Source organism: Mus pahari, unplaced genomic scaffold (genome assembly GCF_900095145.1).
Source record: "Mus pahari unplaced genomic scaffold, PAHARI_EIJ_v1.1 scaffold_12069_1, whole genome shotgun sequence".
Taxonomy (NCBI): domain Eukaryota; kingdom Metazoa; phylum Chordata; class Mammalia; order Rodentia; family Muridae; genus Mus; species Mus pahari.
Genome location: NW_018393450.1, coordinates 4,521 through 20,890, shown reverse-complemented (window position 1 = coordinate 20,890; position 16,370 = coordinate 4,521). Strand labels below are relative to the sequence as shown.

Genomic DNA, 16,370 nt, shown 5'->3' with positions numbered 1-16,370 from the left:
AGAAGCCTTGCAGGACAACTTCACTGAGGCCCCAGGCTTCACCAGCTCAGCTCCAGACTGCTGCAGCTGGACCTCAGAGTGGACACCTGTGGAGAGGAAGGCAGAGTGGATGNCATTGTCACCTCAGGCCCTGTCTCCTCTTCAGATTTGGAACTGGTGAGCCCCTTACCTGCAGTTACTGACAGGAGGAAAAGAAAGACCCAACTCCATTCCATGGTTAGAGTCAGTGTGTTCAGGGTCTGTGGAGAGGACACTGATCATAGGTTGTTTTTATGGTGTGTACATCCCTGTATTTACTGCCATAGACTTGGGTGATTTGCATATTCATGAGCAGTGCATCTCTTAGATAAGGACNTAGTCCAGCTGGAGAAGAACTAGGGAGAAAGGACTGAAAAGGCACATGNGTCAGGCAGCAGGATGCTCAGGTGCAAGTCATAATCCTCTCTGAGGAAGTGCATCCCAATCACTTTCCCTGAGCCCTGGCTAGATGTTGTGGGTGTAACTTCAGGGACTAAGTGCTCAATAAANTTTTGGCCTGAGTCTGTTGCTTCTCTTTGGGACAATGTTAACACATGGATTTACAGATGGTGCTTTGTGATGATGATGATGATGATGATGATGATGATGATGATGATGATGATGATGATGATAAAGATGATAATGATGATGTGAAGAGGAGGAGGAGGAGGTGGAAGATATTGATGGTAAATTCCAAAAATGGCTAACTATAGAGACTAGAAACTTCTTTCAGATATGTTCAAGTAATATTTGCCTTTCCCACAGGTTATATACTTCAAAATTCACTAAAATGACTAAAAGTACATGCGGTTAACAATATTTACACANCAATGATTATTAAAGCACTATCATGATTAACTAAATTATAGTTATAAACTATGGATGTGCCAACAAAGGATTTTATCACTAAGGTATGAATTTCATATATGTGTGTGTGTGTGTATGTGTATTATGCTTTTTACCAGAAATTTACCTTAATTCTGGAAAAAATGAATGCAATTAGATATAACTATATTAATTAAGACAATCTCAAAATCAAAAACATTAAATGTAAGTCATATTATTAATGCTTACATTTTCATACTTATAGACAGCTATGTATACAAACACATGATGATGTTCCAATTGTCAAGTAGAAAAAAAGGGAAAATAAGAGGAACAAGATGTTACAGGAGAAATATGCTCAGTGAACAAAGTATACCTCTATGAATATTCTATACACTTGTAACATTGCTATTTCTAGATTTCATAGGGAGTTTTACTCTGAAATTTTCAATCATATATGAAATTTGCTATGATCAGCCAACACTCTCGGAACTCTCACCGCAATCTACCACCACTAGGTCCCTGTGTTTCACTTGGAACTTTCCAATAAGTCCCTTTCCTAACATCCTGACCTCTTCTGTTTCANTAAACAGTGGCACAGTGAGGGTAATTAGTACTAGCTGTACACACAAAGATACAGTCATCATTAGTAAAGAGTGAACCTCCAGAAATCTTCCCCAAAACAAATAAATGATATTTTGCCCACCAGTCATCAAATGCCAAAAGACCTGCAGCATGCTGTGGTTCCTCAAGAGTACCTTCCTTCCATGTTGTAATTCTTTAACTGTTACATTGTTCTTAGTGGTGATAGCAGGGACAGATTTATCTCAGAGGATGACTTATGTACTTCAGTTCTCAGGGATTTAACGGGTGTCACTAAGCTTGCCAGTACACATGACTACCTGCTCAGTCATTTCGAGCTCTCTCATGTGGTAAATTGCACTGGTTTGATTTATGTGCATCTGTGCTGGTAAATATAGCTGAGAGTTCATGTGTGCACTAAGTACAGTTAAATCCCTGGAGATAAGATTTCATGTCCTATAACCCCATCCTCTGTATCTTGCATTCTTTTTCATGTTTTATGATGGTCTTTGATTCTTGGGTGAGAGCTTGATATCACTGAAGCATCTGTTGCTGAATACTCTGTCAATCATGCTCAACACTTTGACCACTCATGAATGTCTGCATCAATCTTTACACACATTTTGTATGTGCCTCTATGATCAAGGCTCAGACAATACACTGGGTATAAACATAAATATTTATAAGGCAGCTGACAACATGACCATTAGCAATACAACTGAGGTCTACTGTGGCCTATATCATCTCTAAACATTGACTTTAACCACACTTACCTGGGATGAAGACTTACCTAGGAAAATTGGCCAAACTAATAAATAAAATTATGTTGTTTCCCAGGAATAAAACTATCTACTCAAATGACTATACATCTTATTGTAGAGACGCTTATACATTCATGTTCATTTGTACATGTACAAAAGTGAATATTGCTCAGTGATAAAACATGAATTATCTGATCTATAATCATATGATAATGGAAAATATATACCCAACATTTCACCCATGCCCATGAGGCAAGTGCTGCACGTTCTCATTCATAAGTGTTCCAAGATTTCAATATTGTGTTTGGTGTACGTAATTGTACAAGCTGAGAGATTTGAATTGGGCTTTTAGAGTATGTGGAATTTACAAAGATGATAGAGTAAAATATAGATTAAAAATTAAGAGTAAAACATTTAAAATTGAGCAGATTATAAGAGCCAGAGTGATTACTGGACTCTAAGGAAAGAGTGTCTTCCAGTCACAATTGGACTCATGCACATATGAATTCCCAGAAACTGTGGCTGCAGGCACAGAGCCTGAACCAAGTCAACACAGATAAAATCCCTAAGGTGGGAGAAGGAAATGGACACAGGATCTCAGCCCTAAATGAGAATAATTGAGACTGACACTCACATGTAAGGAATAATTAGTTTTCTCCAGTGCAGACTCACAGGGGATGTTAAACACAGTTAATCATGAAGACATGCTTAGCAGTTGATAGCAAAAATAAAAATAAAAATAAAAGAACTCAGTGGTGTTTTTGAAGACTTTTTTTCTAATATTGCCTTGTTCTAACCCTTTAGTCTCACTTATATTTTGCCTATATATAATGACTACACAGTTGTGATTTTTATTGTTCTCTCTCTCTCTCTCTCTCTCTCTCACTGTTTGTGTGTCTGTTTCTTTTTATTTCTGTTAGTTTTTAACCCATCTTTTAACTTCTTTCTGGTTTTTGGCTTATATATATAAAAAAATGGGTCTGTAGTTGCATGGATTCAGAGTGAAGAAGGATCTGAAAATATCTGGGGGTGGGGAAATTAGTTATTAGAATAAATTTATCACATTTTTCAAAATAATATAAAAACTGAATAAAAACAAGTGAACATAAATCTGAGAACTGTTTAACAAAGAATCTTTACTGTGTTTGAGCATAGAGACATCACATGTTAATCACTGCAGTGCAGATCAGTTAATACGCTTAATAAAGAAAACCACATAGGACATAGCGTGCCCTCCATATCTACCTCATCTCTCTATGGAGATTCACGGCCTCATTGTGCCTCCTGCTGGTCATGAGCTCCCCTGAAAATAGGGTTTTCATGACTTAACCTGAATTTGCATAGTCTGGTTTAAGAAAAATCTTATCCATGTAACTTCAGTGTTTACAGAGTTCCAATGAAGAGAGAAATGGCTTTAGTTAACCTGGGGATGATGGTTTATGCATCAATGATTTTAAGTTGTGTCAATATTACTATAGTGTCCCTCTTGAAGTCAGGTTCCTCCTTGCTGGCAGTTGGATCCAGCTCTTGTAGTTCCCATTTCTAAAAACATAAGGACAGTAGATTGCAGGCTCTTCCCTGATGTCATCAGACTGCACCTGGGGCAGAACACCTGTGTTCAGAGGTAAATCACTCACCCTACATTGTTTAGTAGATAAAGTAAAAAGAATTACACAATAATGGTCCACAGAAGTGAAACTATATATATAAACAACTAAAATGTTGAAGTACCTCAGGACCTGGCTGGCCTCTTAGAAGCTGAAACAGTTTTGAAATTACTGCTGAAATCGGTCTGTATTAACAAAATGGAAAATTAGTTAAAACTCTTAGATAATTAAAAAGAACCATGGAGATGAAAGGTCTGACTCCTAGAGATCTGCAATCAGAATTGCTCCATGGTGCATCAGGACTACACATGGTCATTGTGCACATGAACTCTTAGCAGCTATAGTTAACACCACAAAACCTGAACAAACCAAGCGAGTCAAAATTAAATCATTCAAATAAGTGAAATAGCTGAGTAGCAAGTGTGTTTATTTGTAAGTTTAATCCTGTAACATTGGTTGCTTGGATCTGTACTTTAGAATGTGAGGTTTGGATTTCATATATTTTCCTCTCAGGTTAATACACCTACCTTAATACCTGTGTTCTCTGCTTTCTCCACTAAGCAAAGCATAGTCATATTTTTAAAATATTACACTATAATGGTGAGGGACTTCCAAGAACAAACCAAGTTTTGGATCTATTGGCACTTGATAATTGCTGATGAAAATATGCTCACTTTTTCTTTGGAAGTACTGTAGGTATTGCTTATATACTAGTGAAAGACACACATATGTATACATACACAGCACTGATTGGACTCTATTATTTTTTACTTAATGAAATAAGGGTGGTCAGTTAGTTGGGAGAGATTTATTGGAAGTTCCCAAATGAAGCCAGAGGATTATAGTGGGGTACATATGATCCTCATATATTTCATACATGAATAAAAATGTCAAAGAATAAGCAAACTCATTCTTAAAATAAAAGTAATGATTTTACATATGGTTAGAATTTTCATGGAAATGATTATTTCACATTGTACATAGTTCACCCATAATTTCTACTCTTTCATTTTTGACTGTTATATTTTTACTATTATGATAGACACTTTTGTTTATACACTATAATGTATTGATAAACATAATTGTATACAAGAATGCAGTATGTAATAAATACTAGTGAGATATTCATATTTTGTCTGCATATATTCATTAATACAGTTAATATATTGGAAATGTCATATCATTAATGCATCTGCGACTGAGGACTCTGTAATCATTCTCACCACTTTGACCAGTTATGGATGTCCTCATCTGCTACGCCCACTCCAGTGAAGTCTGTTTAACAGGCCAAAAGGCCTGGATGCACTCAAGAGGCAAAGAGTTTCAAGGAAACTATGCCTCCTGGAACCTTGACATTCACATAGCCCGTATATTCAAACCCTGTCCTCGCGTTAGTCTGGTGTATGGATCCACGTGCTCTATTTCAGTATTATTTTATTACGTGTCTTTAAGGATTGATTTTTTTTTTTGATATAGCTAAGCCTCCACCAGTGTTCCAATGGTTCCTAGAAAATCCTTGAAGCCTATGATGAGCTTGGAATTCAGTAAGAATGTTACCTATTCAGTAACATTCAAATTCACTTCTAGTAGAGACAGTGAAAATAATCAGGCATTACAAAGAACAGAACTAGAAAAGCTCAGGGCTAGTCTGCATAGTGATTACTTAGGACAGTAGCTGAGTCACACCCAAACACGGGAATACACAATGGCCTAGAAAATAGGTGGGTTTGGAGCAGGTTTCTTCACTAGGTCCAGAGGAATAACATAATAAGGTATTTACTAAAGAACCCCTGGTGGTGGGTTTAACAATAGACTCACATTACATCAGAGCATTCACCTGGCTCCAGTGTTTAGCCAATCTTTTTAATTAAGTGATAAATGTGGCCTGGGCCCTGCCATCTTTGGATGTATGCATTCCTTTTGTTCTGTGTCACTGTAACTTGGCAGATTTGTTCACCTGGCTTTTCTTGTTTTTCTTCTGTATAAAAAAGTCTGTTGTTCATTTGGACAATACATTCAGATCCAACACACTCTCAAGTGTCTGTGTCTGTCTATCAATTCTCACCAACTCTTTGCCCACCTTCAACCAGAAACCCATTCCTTGGTCAAGGCTGAGATTAGCACTAATCTATTGTATGAATGTATTTATACCACATTTTGATATCTTGAACTTTGGCAATACAACTAGGGTCAACTAGGGCCTCTGTCATCTCCAGCCATGGGCTTTTGACCATGTTTATTTGGGAGGAGGTTGTTCCCATGCAATAGACCATAAATCCAATCAGAAAACAGGCACTGCATAAGAGTTGTTGGGGACAAAAAAATAAATAAAATAAAGGGGGCTGGGGGGGGAGGCCAGTGGAAAGTGGGGGAAGGGAAAAGAGGCCCACAACCCACCAGAGTGGGAGAGCTGCTACCTACCCTATCCACTCATCCCTAGGTGGGCATTCCTCTATCCCATGCTTCAAGGGATGGCCAAGGGGCAGCCCTGCCTGGGGAGCCCTGGAGCTACTTTGCTAAAGCCACCAGGGTTGCAGGATAGAAGGAATAGGGGAAGAAGTTCCCAACACTGACCAGAGTGTGCAGTGGGCCTTGATGGAGCAGAGCAGAGACTCTATGGTTTAAGAGCTTTATTATATAAATGCAGGGGAAAGAGCTGCTTGTGGACGTTGTACATCGTGGTGCGCACTAGGCTCCGCACCACGATGTACAACGTCCACAAGCAGGTGCCCCTTTTATGGTCTTTACTGTTGCTAAGTAACTGGGGAGGAGTTTAGCCTGAAGGTCAGAAACTTGGGCCATTGCTTATGTGACTACTGACCATGCTTCTCTTGTGGGGGCTGTGGGAGGTGGTACCTTAGGCAGGGGCCAGAGTTCCAGGAGCATGAGGGAATGCCTACCATGTCATGTAGGTGAATTATGACCATCGGGGTTCAGACCTCAGCTCGAATGGAGACCAGCCTGCAATTACCCACATCCCCCTCCCTTTGTTTTTATTAGAAAAAAAATTGGGGGGATGTCACTGATGTGACTGTGTCATTAATTGTTAAAATTTAGAATGGAGTGGAATTATCAGAAAAAATATATAGCCTAGAGAAGTAACAGAACAAAGCCAGAGTAGTAAGGAGAGTTGAGGGTAAGAGTTGAGAAGGCAAGGGATTGAGCTGAGAAGGCAAGAGATTGAACAATCAATTAATCAGTTGTTTCATGGGTAGTACAATTTGAGGGAAAAAACATCCATTTTGACCAGCAATTAATTAATCTAGATAGACATTATGCTTTCCTTACTATCATAACTTTCCCCAAAGTTCAATAGTCATTTGGTTTAAGCAAAAAGAGTCCATCTGTAGCTGGAAGGTGCCTGGTCTGTCTTCTGTAGGGTTCACTGCATGTCTCCGGAGCCTTCAGTCAGATGAGATTTTGGAGGAAGGCAGCTTTGTCTGTAGGTCTCTGTAGATGGCGCTGTTTCAGATGCATCTGCGGCAGTAGGTCCCATGTGGAGACAGACCTGTAGAGTAATTATAACAAACGAGCAGAACCCCAGCAGAGGATACCTGCATGTGTGGATAGAAAAAGTTATGTCTGCAATGCTTTGCTTAAGAGCACATCACAGTCCACTTTGGATGACTAAGAAAGAAAATATCATGTTAATTGTGTAACTGAGGTAGGCAGTTAACAGTTCTTCTGTAAAAGAAAACCGGTTATTAATTAAGGATTGGACGACTTTTGCACCTTAAAACAAATTTGCCACAAGTTGAGAGAATTTTTGGACATACATCATGAATACTAGAGAAAAAAGGAGCATTTAGAAAAGAAGCAAGAAAGTTTTTGGTTAAATGCATGATTCAGGTATTCCTGTAGGGGGTGTAGCTCAAACCAGTTTTCTCAGGTTTATCTGGATGGGGGAGGAGGGATACTTCCCCTGTTTTCTTTTATTTTAACTGGAGAGTAAAGGAAGTGTTGGCCAGCCTCAAAGTGAGTGGCCATGCCCACTCAGGTCCTGCCTTGGCTCTTTTGCCCCGGCTCACTTGTTGCGGCTTCTGTCTCCCCACCAAGAGTTATTTTGTCTACCCCGTCTTTGTTCCTTTGTGTGCAGGCCTGTGACTCTACTTCGAGGGGTGGGCTACACTTTCAGCGTGGCTGGGGGGGGGGTGGCAGAATTCAGGGAAGAGGCAAAGTTTTTGAACAGGCACTGCCCAACTGGTCTGACAAATCCTAGAGCAAGGAAAGTAGCCAGAGTGGTGTTAGCCCACCTCTGCCCACACAGCTGTCAATCATTGCCCAGCCAGGCATATTCAACTCAAAGCCAGCCACAAGGTGGGAGGGGCTACAGGAGTTAGAAGACCAACTTTCTTTGTTACTGAAATTGAGGAGATCTAAGGGGCTGACTGTCCTAGGTACCAGCCCTCCGGTCTGTAAAAAAAAAAAAAAAAAAAAAAAAAAAAACCTTCAGAAAACCTCTCACCAGCCAGCAGAGAAAAAATTACTGTCCAGGCAGGCTGCTGCAGCTGGCAGAGTCATCAAAGTGGAGAGCTAGAAAGAAACCGCCAGGAACACTTTACACTTTGGAGAGAAAGAGAGAAAGTAACAAACCAAGTTGTTTTTTTTTAACTCAATCACTCAGTCTCTTAGGAAACTGATGTCAGTCTCTGTGTGAAGCATTCCTCAACTGCTTCTGTCTCTCACAGATGTCTTAAGCATCCCTCTGCGACCAGTTGTTGGGAACAAAATAAAAAGGGGGCCCTGGGAGGGCTGGGGAGAAGTTGGGAGGAAAAAGAGGTCCACTCCCGCCAGAGTTTCCCTATTCTCTGGTCAGTCAGGCATGAAAGAGCTGCTACCTACTCTATCCACTCATCCCTGGGTGGGCATTCCTCTGTCCCACTCTTCAGGGGGTGGCCAAGGGGCAGCTACCTGTTGTTGGGAACAAAGTAAAATAAAGGGAGGATGGGGGGGGGAAGGGGAGGAAACTGGGCCTAGCATCCTACCAGAGTTTCCCTGTGCTCTGGGCAGGCAGACTCAGGTGTGGGTGGCTGCTGGCATGCTTTTCCACAGGGCCCCAGGTGAGAATGCCTGACTCACTCAGCAGGGGTGGAAAAGGGGCAGCCCCTGACCAGGGACACACCTGGAGCTACCTTGCTATCAATCCAGGGTTGCAGAAGAGAGGGAATAACGGAAGAAGTTCCCAACACTGACCAGAGTGTGCAGCAGGCCGTGATGGAGCAGAGCAGAGACTCTATGGTTTAAGAGCTTTATTGTAGAAATGCAGGGAGAAAGAGAGAGGGGGGGGCTAGAGAGAAAGAGAAGAGAGAGGAGAGGAGAAGACAAAGAGAAAGGAGAGAGGAGAGAGAAGTGTAAGAAGTGAGAAAACAAAGGAGAGTAAGAGTGTGGTAGGGGCTGAGAGCCCTTTTTTCTGGTCTTCACTGTTACTAGGTAACTGGGGAGGAGTTTAGCCTGAAGGTCAGAAGCTTGGGCCATTGCTTATGTGACTACTGACCATGCTTCTCTTGTGGGGGCTGTAGGAGGTGGTACCTTAGGCAGGGGCCGGAGTTCCAGGAGCATGAGGGAACTCCTACCATGTCACGTAGGTGAATTATGACCATCAGGGTTCAGACCTCAGTTCGACTGGAGACCAGCCTGCAATTCCCCACAAAGAGTCATGCACTAATAGGTACAAGTTACCTAAAGCCTGATATTGTAGACTGCAAGGTTAGACACAGGATAACATCACTGATGTCTTTGTACCTCTTCTAAACTGCATGACATTGTTCACTACAAAAAAAACAACAACAACAACAACAAAAAAAAAAAACCTTGATAGCACCTATAATCCTTTTCAATAGAAGATTATTTTCTCTATGTCCTGTAACATAGTCCTTTGCTAAGAGTGAAATGTAGAATAAAACAGGCTAAGACCCAAAATTCTTTATACAGCACACACTTGCTGGTGGGAGTGATAACTTGAACAACCACTCTAGAAATCAGTCTTGCGTTTTCTCAGAAAATTAATAATGTTTCTACCTGAAGACCTAGCTATAACACTGTTGGACATATACACCGAAACTTTTCACTATGCCCAATGATGTGTATTCTACTGTGTTCCTAGCAGCTTTATTTATAATAGCCAGAAGTTGGAAAAGCTTAGTCACCCCTCACCCAAAGAACGGATACAAAAATGTGGTTCATTTACACAATAGAATACTGCTCAGCTATGAAGGCAACTACATAATGAATTTTACAAGCAAATGGAAGGGAGTAGAAAATATCATACTTGCATCTGGTGTTCCTGTTCTCTAGGTTTTCCATTTTCAGGATTCCATCATTTTACATTTATTTTATTATTTGTATTTAAAATTTTATGTCTTACACCATTTTATTTTATTACCTTCACCTGTTTAATTGAATTTTCCTGTATGTCTTTAAGGATTTTATTTGTTTCCTCCTAAAGATCTCTATCCCTTCGATTGTATTTTCCTGTATTTTTTACAAGATTTGTTTATTTCCTTTTTAAAGGCCTCCATCATCCTTATAAGACTGGATTTAAGGTCACTTTCTTGTGTTTTGATTGAGTTAGGATATCCAGGGCATGATATAGTTGGTTAGCTATGCTTTGGAGATGTCATGTTGCCCTGGCTCTTGCTTGTGGTCTCTCAATTGTCTTTAGCCATATAGATCACACTGGTCCAAGGTGTTCTTGTTGTAGTCAGTATTAGGAGAAAGATGAACATTGATCATTCTGGTATTGTAGGCCTCTTATGGATATCATTGGTCTGTGTTGTTTCAGACCTGCAGTTCTGTATGATTCAGATCTAATGAATGTGTGCATAGAGGTGGCAGGAGAATGGATATCCCTCTGTATGGAGATGACCTGAGCTGTGACATACAATTCTGGGGATAAGGCAACTGAAGAGGCCAAATCCCTTGTCCAGAGAGAACCCTTTGGAGCAATAGAGACACCAAACCACCCACGAAACTTTCAACCTCAAATTTTTCCTGTCTACAAGAAATGCAGGGACAAAGATGAAGTAGATACTGTGGGAATGGTCAACCAAATGGACAAACTTGAGACCCATCGCATAGGGAAGCACCAATCCCTGACACTATTAATGACACCCTGTTATGCCTGCAGATAGGTGCTTCTCATAACTATCCGCTGAGAGTCTCTACCCAGCAGCTGACAAAAACAGATGCAGAAAGACCCATAACCAAACATTGGATGGAACTATGGGTGTCATATGGAAGAGTTGGGAGAAGAATTGAAGGATCTTGAGGGGATAGGAAATCCAAAGGAAGACCCACAGAGTCAACTAACCTGTATACTTGGGGATTTTCAGAGACTAAACCACCAACCAAAGAACATGCACAGGCTGGAACTAGGACCCCTGAATATATGTAGCAGATGTGCAGCTCGATCTTCATGTTAATCCCCCAATTAATAGAGTGATGGCTGTTTATAAATCTTTTGCCTTCCTGTGGATCCTGTCCTCCTCACTTGTCTGCCTTCTCTGGCTGCAATGGGAGAGAGTGTGCCTAGTACTGCAGAGAAATGATGTGCCAGGGTAGGGGGATACCTAGGGAGGGGAGGGCTACAACCTCTCAGAGGAAAAAGTAATAGGGGAGAGAAAGTGTGAGAAGGGGACCAGGAGGATGTAAAGTGAATAAATAATGAAAACTTTAACAAAAAAAAACCCAGAAATTTAATATTCAAATTTGACCTCAATGAGATGAGCATGAGCAAGAATATTAATTATAACAAATAAGTAAATGGATACAGAAAAAGTCTAATCCCTGCTAGCTTTTGATGTGAGTGTAAACTAGTGTAGTGACTTTGGAAATCAGTTTGAAAATATCACCAAAAAATAATGAACAAAACGGTGTTGTGTCCCAGCTCCATCCCTCCCAAGCATGTACTCAAATAACTCTATTATTACAGAGACTCCTGCACATCCATGTTACTGCTGCTCCATTCACAGCAGCTGGGAAATGGAATCCACCTAGATTTGTAACAAAAGACAAATGGGCATTGACAATGTGGTATGTAAAGACAATGGAATACTACTCATAGTTAAATATGAATTGTGAAATATAAAATTATTGAATGTATCTGGAAAAAGATGCTGAATGAGGTCACATGAGTCCACATAACAAAAGTTTCATGTTTTCTTTCACATGCTCTGCTTATTTCAATGTTAAAATGTGTGTGGAATTAGTAGAAGCCAAGAGAGTAATACATATAAACTATATATATATATATATATATATATATATATATATATATATATGATATAATGTACATAAACATTTATATATACATACATATGATGATCTGAATATTTTTATGTGAATCCTGAATGTTACTGTGAAATTATTTTTTTCTGAATCTTCTACCTGCCCTAGTGTATTTCTTCCTTTTGTTTGTTTTTTTGTGTCCAACTTCAACACAATAGGTACTTCTTTATTTTACTATATTTTATTTTATCCTGTTTGGTTTTTATTTCTTAGAACCCTGTTCTTTTCTACTGATAGATATAAAGGGAATATATCCAGAGGAGTGGGGGGGGAGGTGGGGAGGAATTCTGGGGAGCAGGAAAGAACCAAACTCTAATCAAGATATGTTGTATAACAAAGAAATCTGTTTTCAATAATAGAGGGAAAACTGCTTTTAAAATAGAGAGTGAAGAAGAGGACAAACAAGAAGAGGAAGACATTCAATGGTATGTGACTGGTCATGGTTTACGGTTATGTAAGATACATGCTTGCAAAATACCAAGTAGAAAGTAGATGGGTGAGATGTGTTTTATTTATTTATTTATTTTGACTTAGGTATATTTGAACAGAGGTACCTACATGTGTAGACAATGAGGCTCCCAGGAGACACGAGTTCTTAATTAAACATCTCAGTGCCAGTCACAGGATAACACACAATGAGTTAATGGTCATAGAGTCCTTATAGGTGCCACAACACTATGAGGTCTTGCAATTGCTAAATTTTCACACAATAACTCCACAATTAAACTTTAGTTTGGAGAAAAAAATTTAAACACTGAATAGACTAAAACACCCAGAGGAGCTGGCACCAAAGAAACTCTCTTCCAGACATAACAGGATTCGTACACATATGAACCTACAAAGACTGTGACAGCATGCACAGGGTGTGCACAGACTCCATCCACATGGAGTTCCAGTGTTGAGAGAGGAACACAACCACAGGTTCATACCCTTAAACAAAAAGTTTCTGAAATTGGCACTGACTGGTGAAGGTCAACTAGCTTTCTCTAATGGAGCCGCATTGGGTTTATTAACCACATTTCAGGGTGGACACATGTTCGGCAATAGAAAGCCAACACAAAGTAAGAAGTTCCATGTTCAGGGACTTTGGAAGAGGGTAATAACTTGACACTGCTGATTGTGTGCTACTGAGACTGTGGAGGAAGTAAATATAAGGACAAACATGTATGTACAATTTCAGAACCTATTGCGATTAACAGGAACATAGATTGTGTTGGTAAATGAGTTCTATGAAAAGTGATTTAATAATACCTTGACAAACCTACGGGAATTCTACATACATAACTGTGCATGATAATAAAATATTCCTCACATTCTAAGAGAGGGGAAACTCTGTTGGAACACAGAGCCAGAACACACCTGAGGTCAACTAATACTGAACTATGAAAGGAGTGTTTCTTTGCACAGATGTCAGTGATTTGAAATGTATAGGCCAAATTCAGACACAACTATTTCAACAAATGATCTGATGTCTCAGAATCTAGTAATATTGTTAATATATTTTAATTACATAATTTTATTTATTTACATTTCAAATGTTATCCCCTTTCCTAGTTTCCTCTCTGGAAACCCACTATCTGTCCCGACCTGCTGTACAGTCCACAGGGACTTAGGGGGCACCTGGAAGAGAATGGGGGACAAGAAATGCAAAGAACAGACAGCAAGTCAAGAGTCCCTGATCAAGCTGACAAATTTTTATTTTTCCCCACACAGGTTATATACTCATAGGAGCAGGAATGGGGGTGGACTGGGGTTGCTTCGTCTCTGGGTAATGCACCTGTTCCCAGGAACAGGATATTGACTGGGTAAACAGTTCAGCAGGAAGATCAGAACAGAATGGGTTATTAGGCACCTATCCACAAGATTTATAGCTATTTGTTCTCTGCTGACTTCAAGATCTAGTCTATTTGTACGCAGCTAGGCTAGTTCTTTCCCACAGAGGCCAAGACTTAGTGCTAGCAAGCACTTAAGGCAGTTAATGTTCAAACAAGGTCACTACCAACAACTATCCCATTCTTTCTAGCCCTAATTCAATTATAGTGTTCCCTCAAACACCCTCTCACTCCTGTCTCACCAACCTGGCATTCCCCTACACTGGGGCATCAGGCCTTCCCAGGACCAATGGCATTTCCTGCCATTGATGTCCAACAAGGCCATCCTCTGCTACATATGAAGCTGCAGCCATGGGACCCTCCATGTGTAATCTTTGGTTGGTCATTTAATCCCTGGAAGGTCTGGGGGATCTGGTTGGTTGATATTGTTGTCCTTCCTATGGGTTGCATTCTTCGACATGCTGACCTCCAGCTGAACCAGCACAATTTTTTGAAAACGCTGTCTTTTTTTCCCACTGAATGATTTTACCTCCTTTGTCAAAGATCAAATAGCCATAGGTGTGGGTTGATTTCTGGGTCTTCAATTATATTCCATTGGTCTACCTCCATGTCTCTGTACCAATACCATACAGGTTTTATGACTATTGCACTGTAATACCACCTGAGCTCAGGGGTGGTGATTTCCAGTGATATTTTTATTATGCATCATAAGGATTTTCTCTTTTGCTGTTTTATTAAGAAATATGTCAATGGAGGTAGTCACTGGTGAAAAGAGTGCAAAGGTATGGTGTCCTGTAGGTTTATTATGAATCAGTATCTCTTTATTTTTATTTCCTTTTACACAGCTGTCAAAGGCATTATAGGACTATTAGGAAGTAACAATAAATGGGCATTTTAACTTTCTGTTTCTGAGCAAGTCTAAAGATTATTCTTTCTGTCATCTCTGTACCAGTGCAGCTTGCTTCTCCTCCAGGGTTTCTGACACACTCAGGATGTGGTTGAACCACTGTGTCTTGCACAGTAATAGACAGCAGAGTCCTCAGATGTCAAACTGCCAAGCTCCATGTAGGCTGTGCTGGAGGATTTGTCTACAGTGATTGTGGCCTTGCCCTTGAACTTCTGGTTGTAGTTAGTATAATCATTGTAAGGATTAATAACTCCAATCAACTCTAGACTCTTTGCATGACTCTGCTTCACCCAGTGCATGTTGTAGTCAGTGAAGGTGTATCAAGAAGCCTTGCAGGACATCTTCACTGAGGCCCCAGGCCTCACCAGCTCAGCTCCAGACTGCTGCAGCTGGACCTGGGAGTGGACACCTGTGTAGGGAAGGACAGAGTTGATGTCATTGCCATCTGAGTATAAGGCCAGACTTCAAGCCTGTACTCTGAGCCCCTTACCTATAGCTGTTGCTACCAGGAAGAGGATGATATAACTCCAACCCATGTTGATGTCCTGTGTACTCCTGTGACTGTACAGACGACTGTGGTCTTAAGTTTTTGAGGGATATAGACATCCCTATATTTACCACCATAGACTCACATGATTTGCATATTCTTGAGCAAAGTATATACTTGGGTAAAGACTGCTACTTTCTCTACTCCTGCTAGAGAAGAAGGAACAACTGGGTCAGAAACCATGCTGCTGAGGGCCAAGTCCTAATGCTTTCTAAAGAAATTCACACCATACCCCACCCCTGACCCTTGTGCAGAGGCTGTAGATGTAACATCAAGGCCTATGTTATAAAAAGATTTGCAACCTGAGACAATGGACTCACTTGTGAAAAGTCTAACAGATGGATTTAAGGTGGTTACAAGGATGACAGTATTGAGGGCAAATTTCAAAAGCAGCTAAGTTATTAGAATTTACAGCCTCCTTTGCATACATACAATTAACATCTGCCTTTCCAAAATGCTAGATACTAAAAAAAAAAAAAAATCACCCAAACGACCAAAACTAAATATACTTCAGAAACATTTCTACATGAGTGATTATTGCAGCACCATCACAATAAATAAATTATGGAAATATATTGCATATCTGTCAACAGAAGATTGCAACAAGAATTTATATATACACACAAACACACACAGAGAGAGACACATCAGGAATATATAAATCTTTGAAGTGTTTGAAAAAGTATCTTCACAGTGCTTGAGCATGGAAAAGTAACATGTCAATCACTATAGGTACATGTAAGTTAAGAAAGGAAACCACAGAAGATGCAGAGTCCACTGCACACCCACCACATCTCTCTGCTAGATATTCTTGGCCCCATTGTGCCCCCTGCTGGTCCTGAACTCACCTGCAGGAAGATTTTCTATTGTATACTCTGAATTTGCCCCGTCTGACTTCAGCAGTAACTTATTCCTTAAACTAGTGTGCTTGCAGGGCTCAGTTGCACGGAGAAATGGCATCCTGTCAGATGATGACTGATATATCAGCATATGAATTTAAGTTGT

General features: G+C 40.2%; 1 pseudogene across 1 annotated transcript; it reads right to left on the bottom strand.

Moving 5' to 3' along the window:
- Positions 1-14,898: 14,898 nt before the first annotated feature.
- LOC110315543 lies at positions 14,899-15,354 on the bottom strand (annotated as a pseudogene). The gene is made up of 2 exons (XR_002380217.1): positions 15,309-15,354; positions 14,899-15,227 (listed from the first exon to the last, which is right to left on the bottom strand). The product of XR_002380217.1 is annotated as an Ig heavy chain V region 108A-like (transcript).
- Between the last annotated feature and the right edge of the window lie 1,016 nt (positions 15,355-16,370).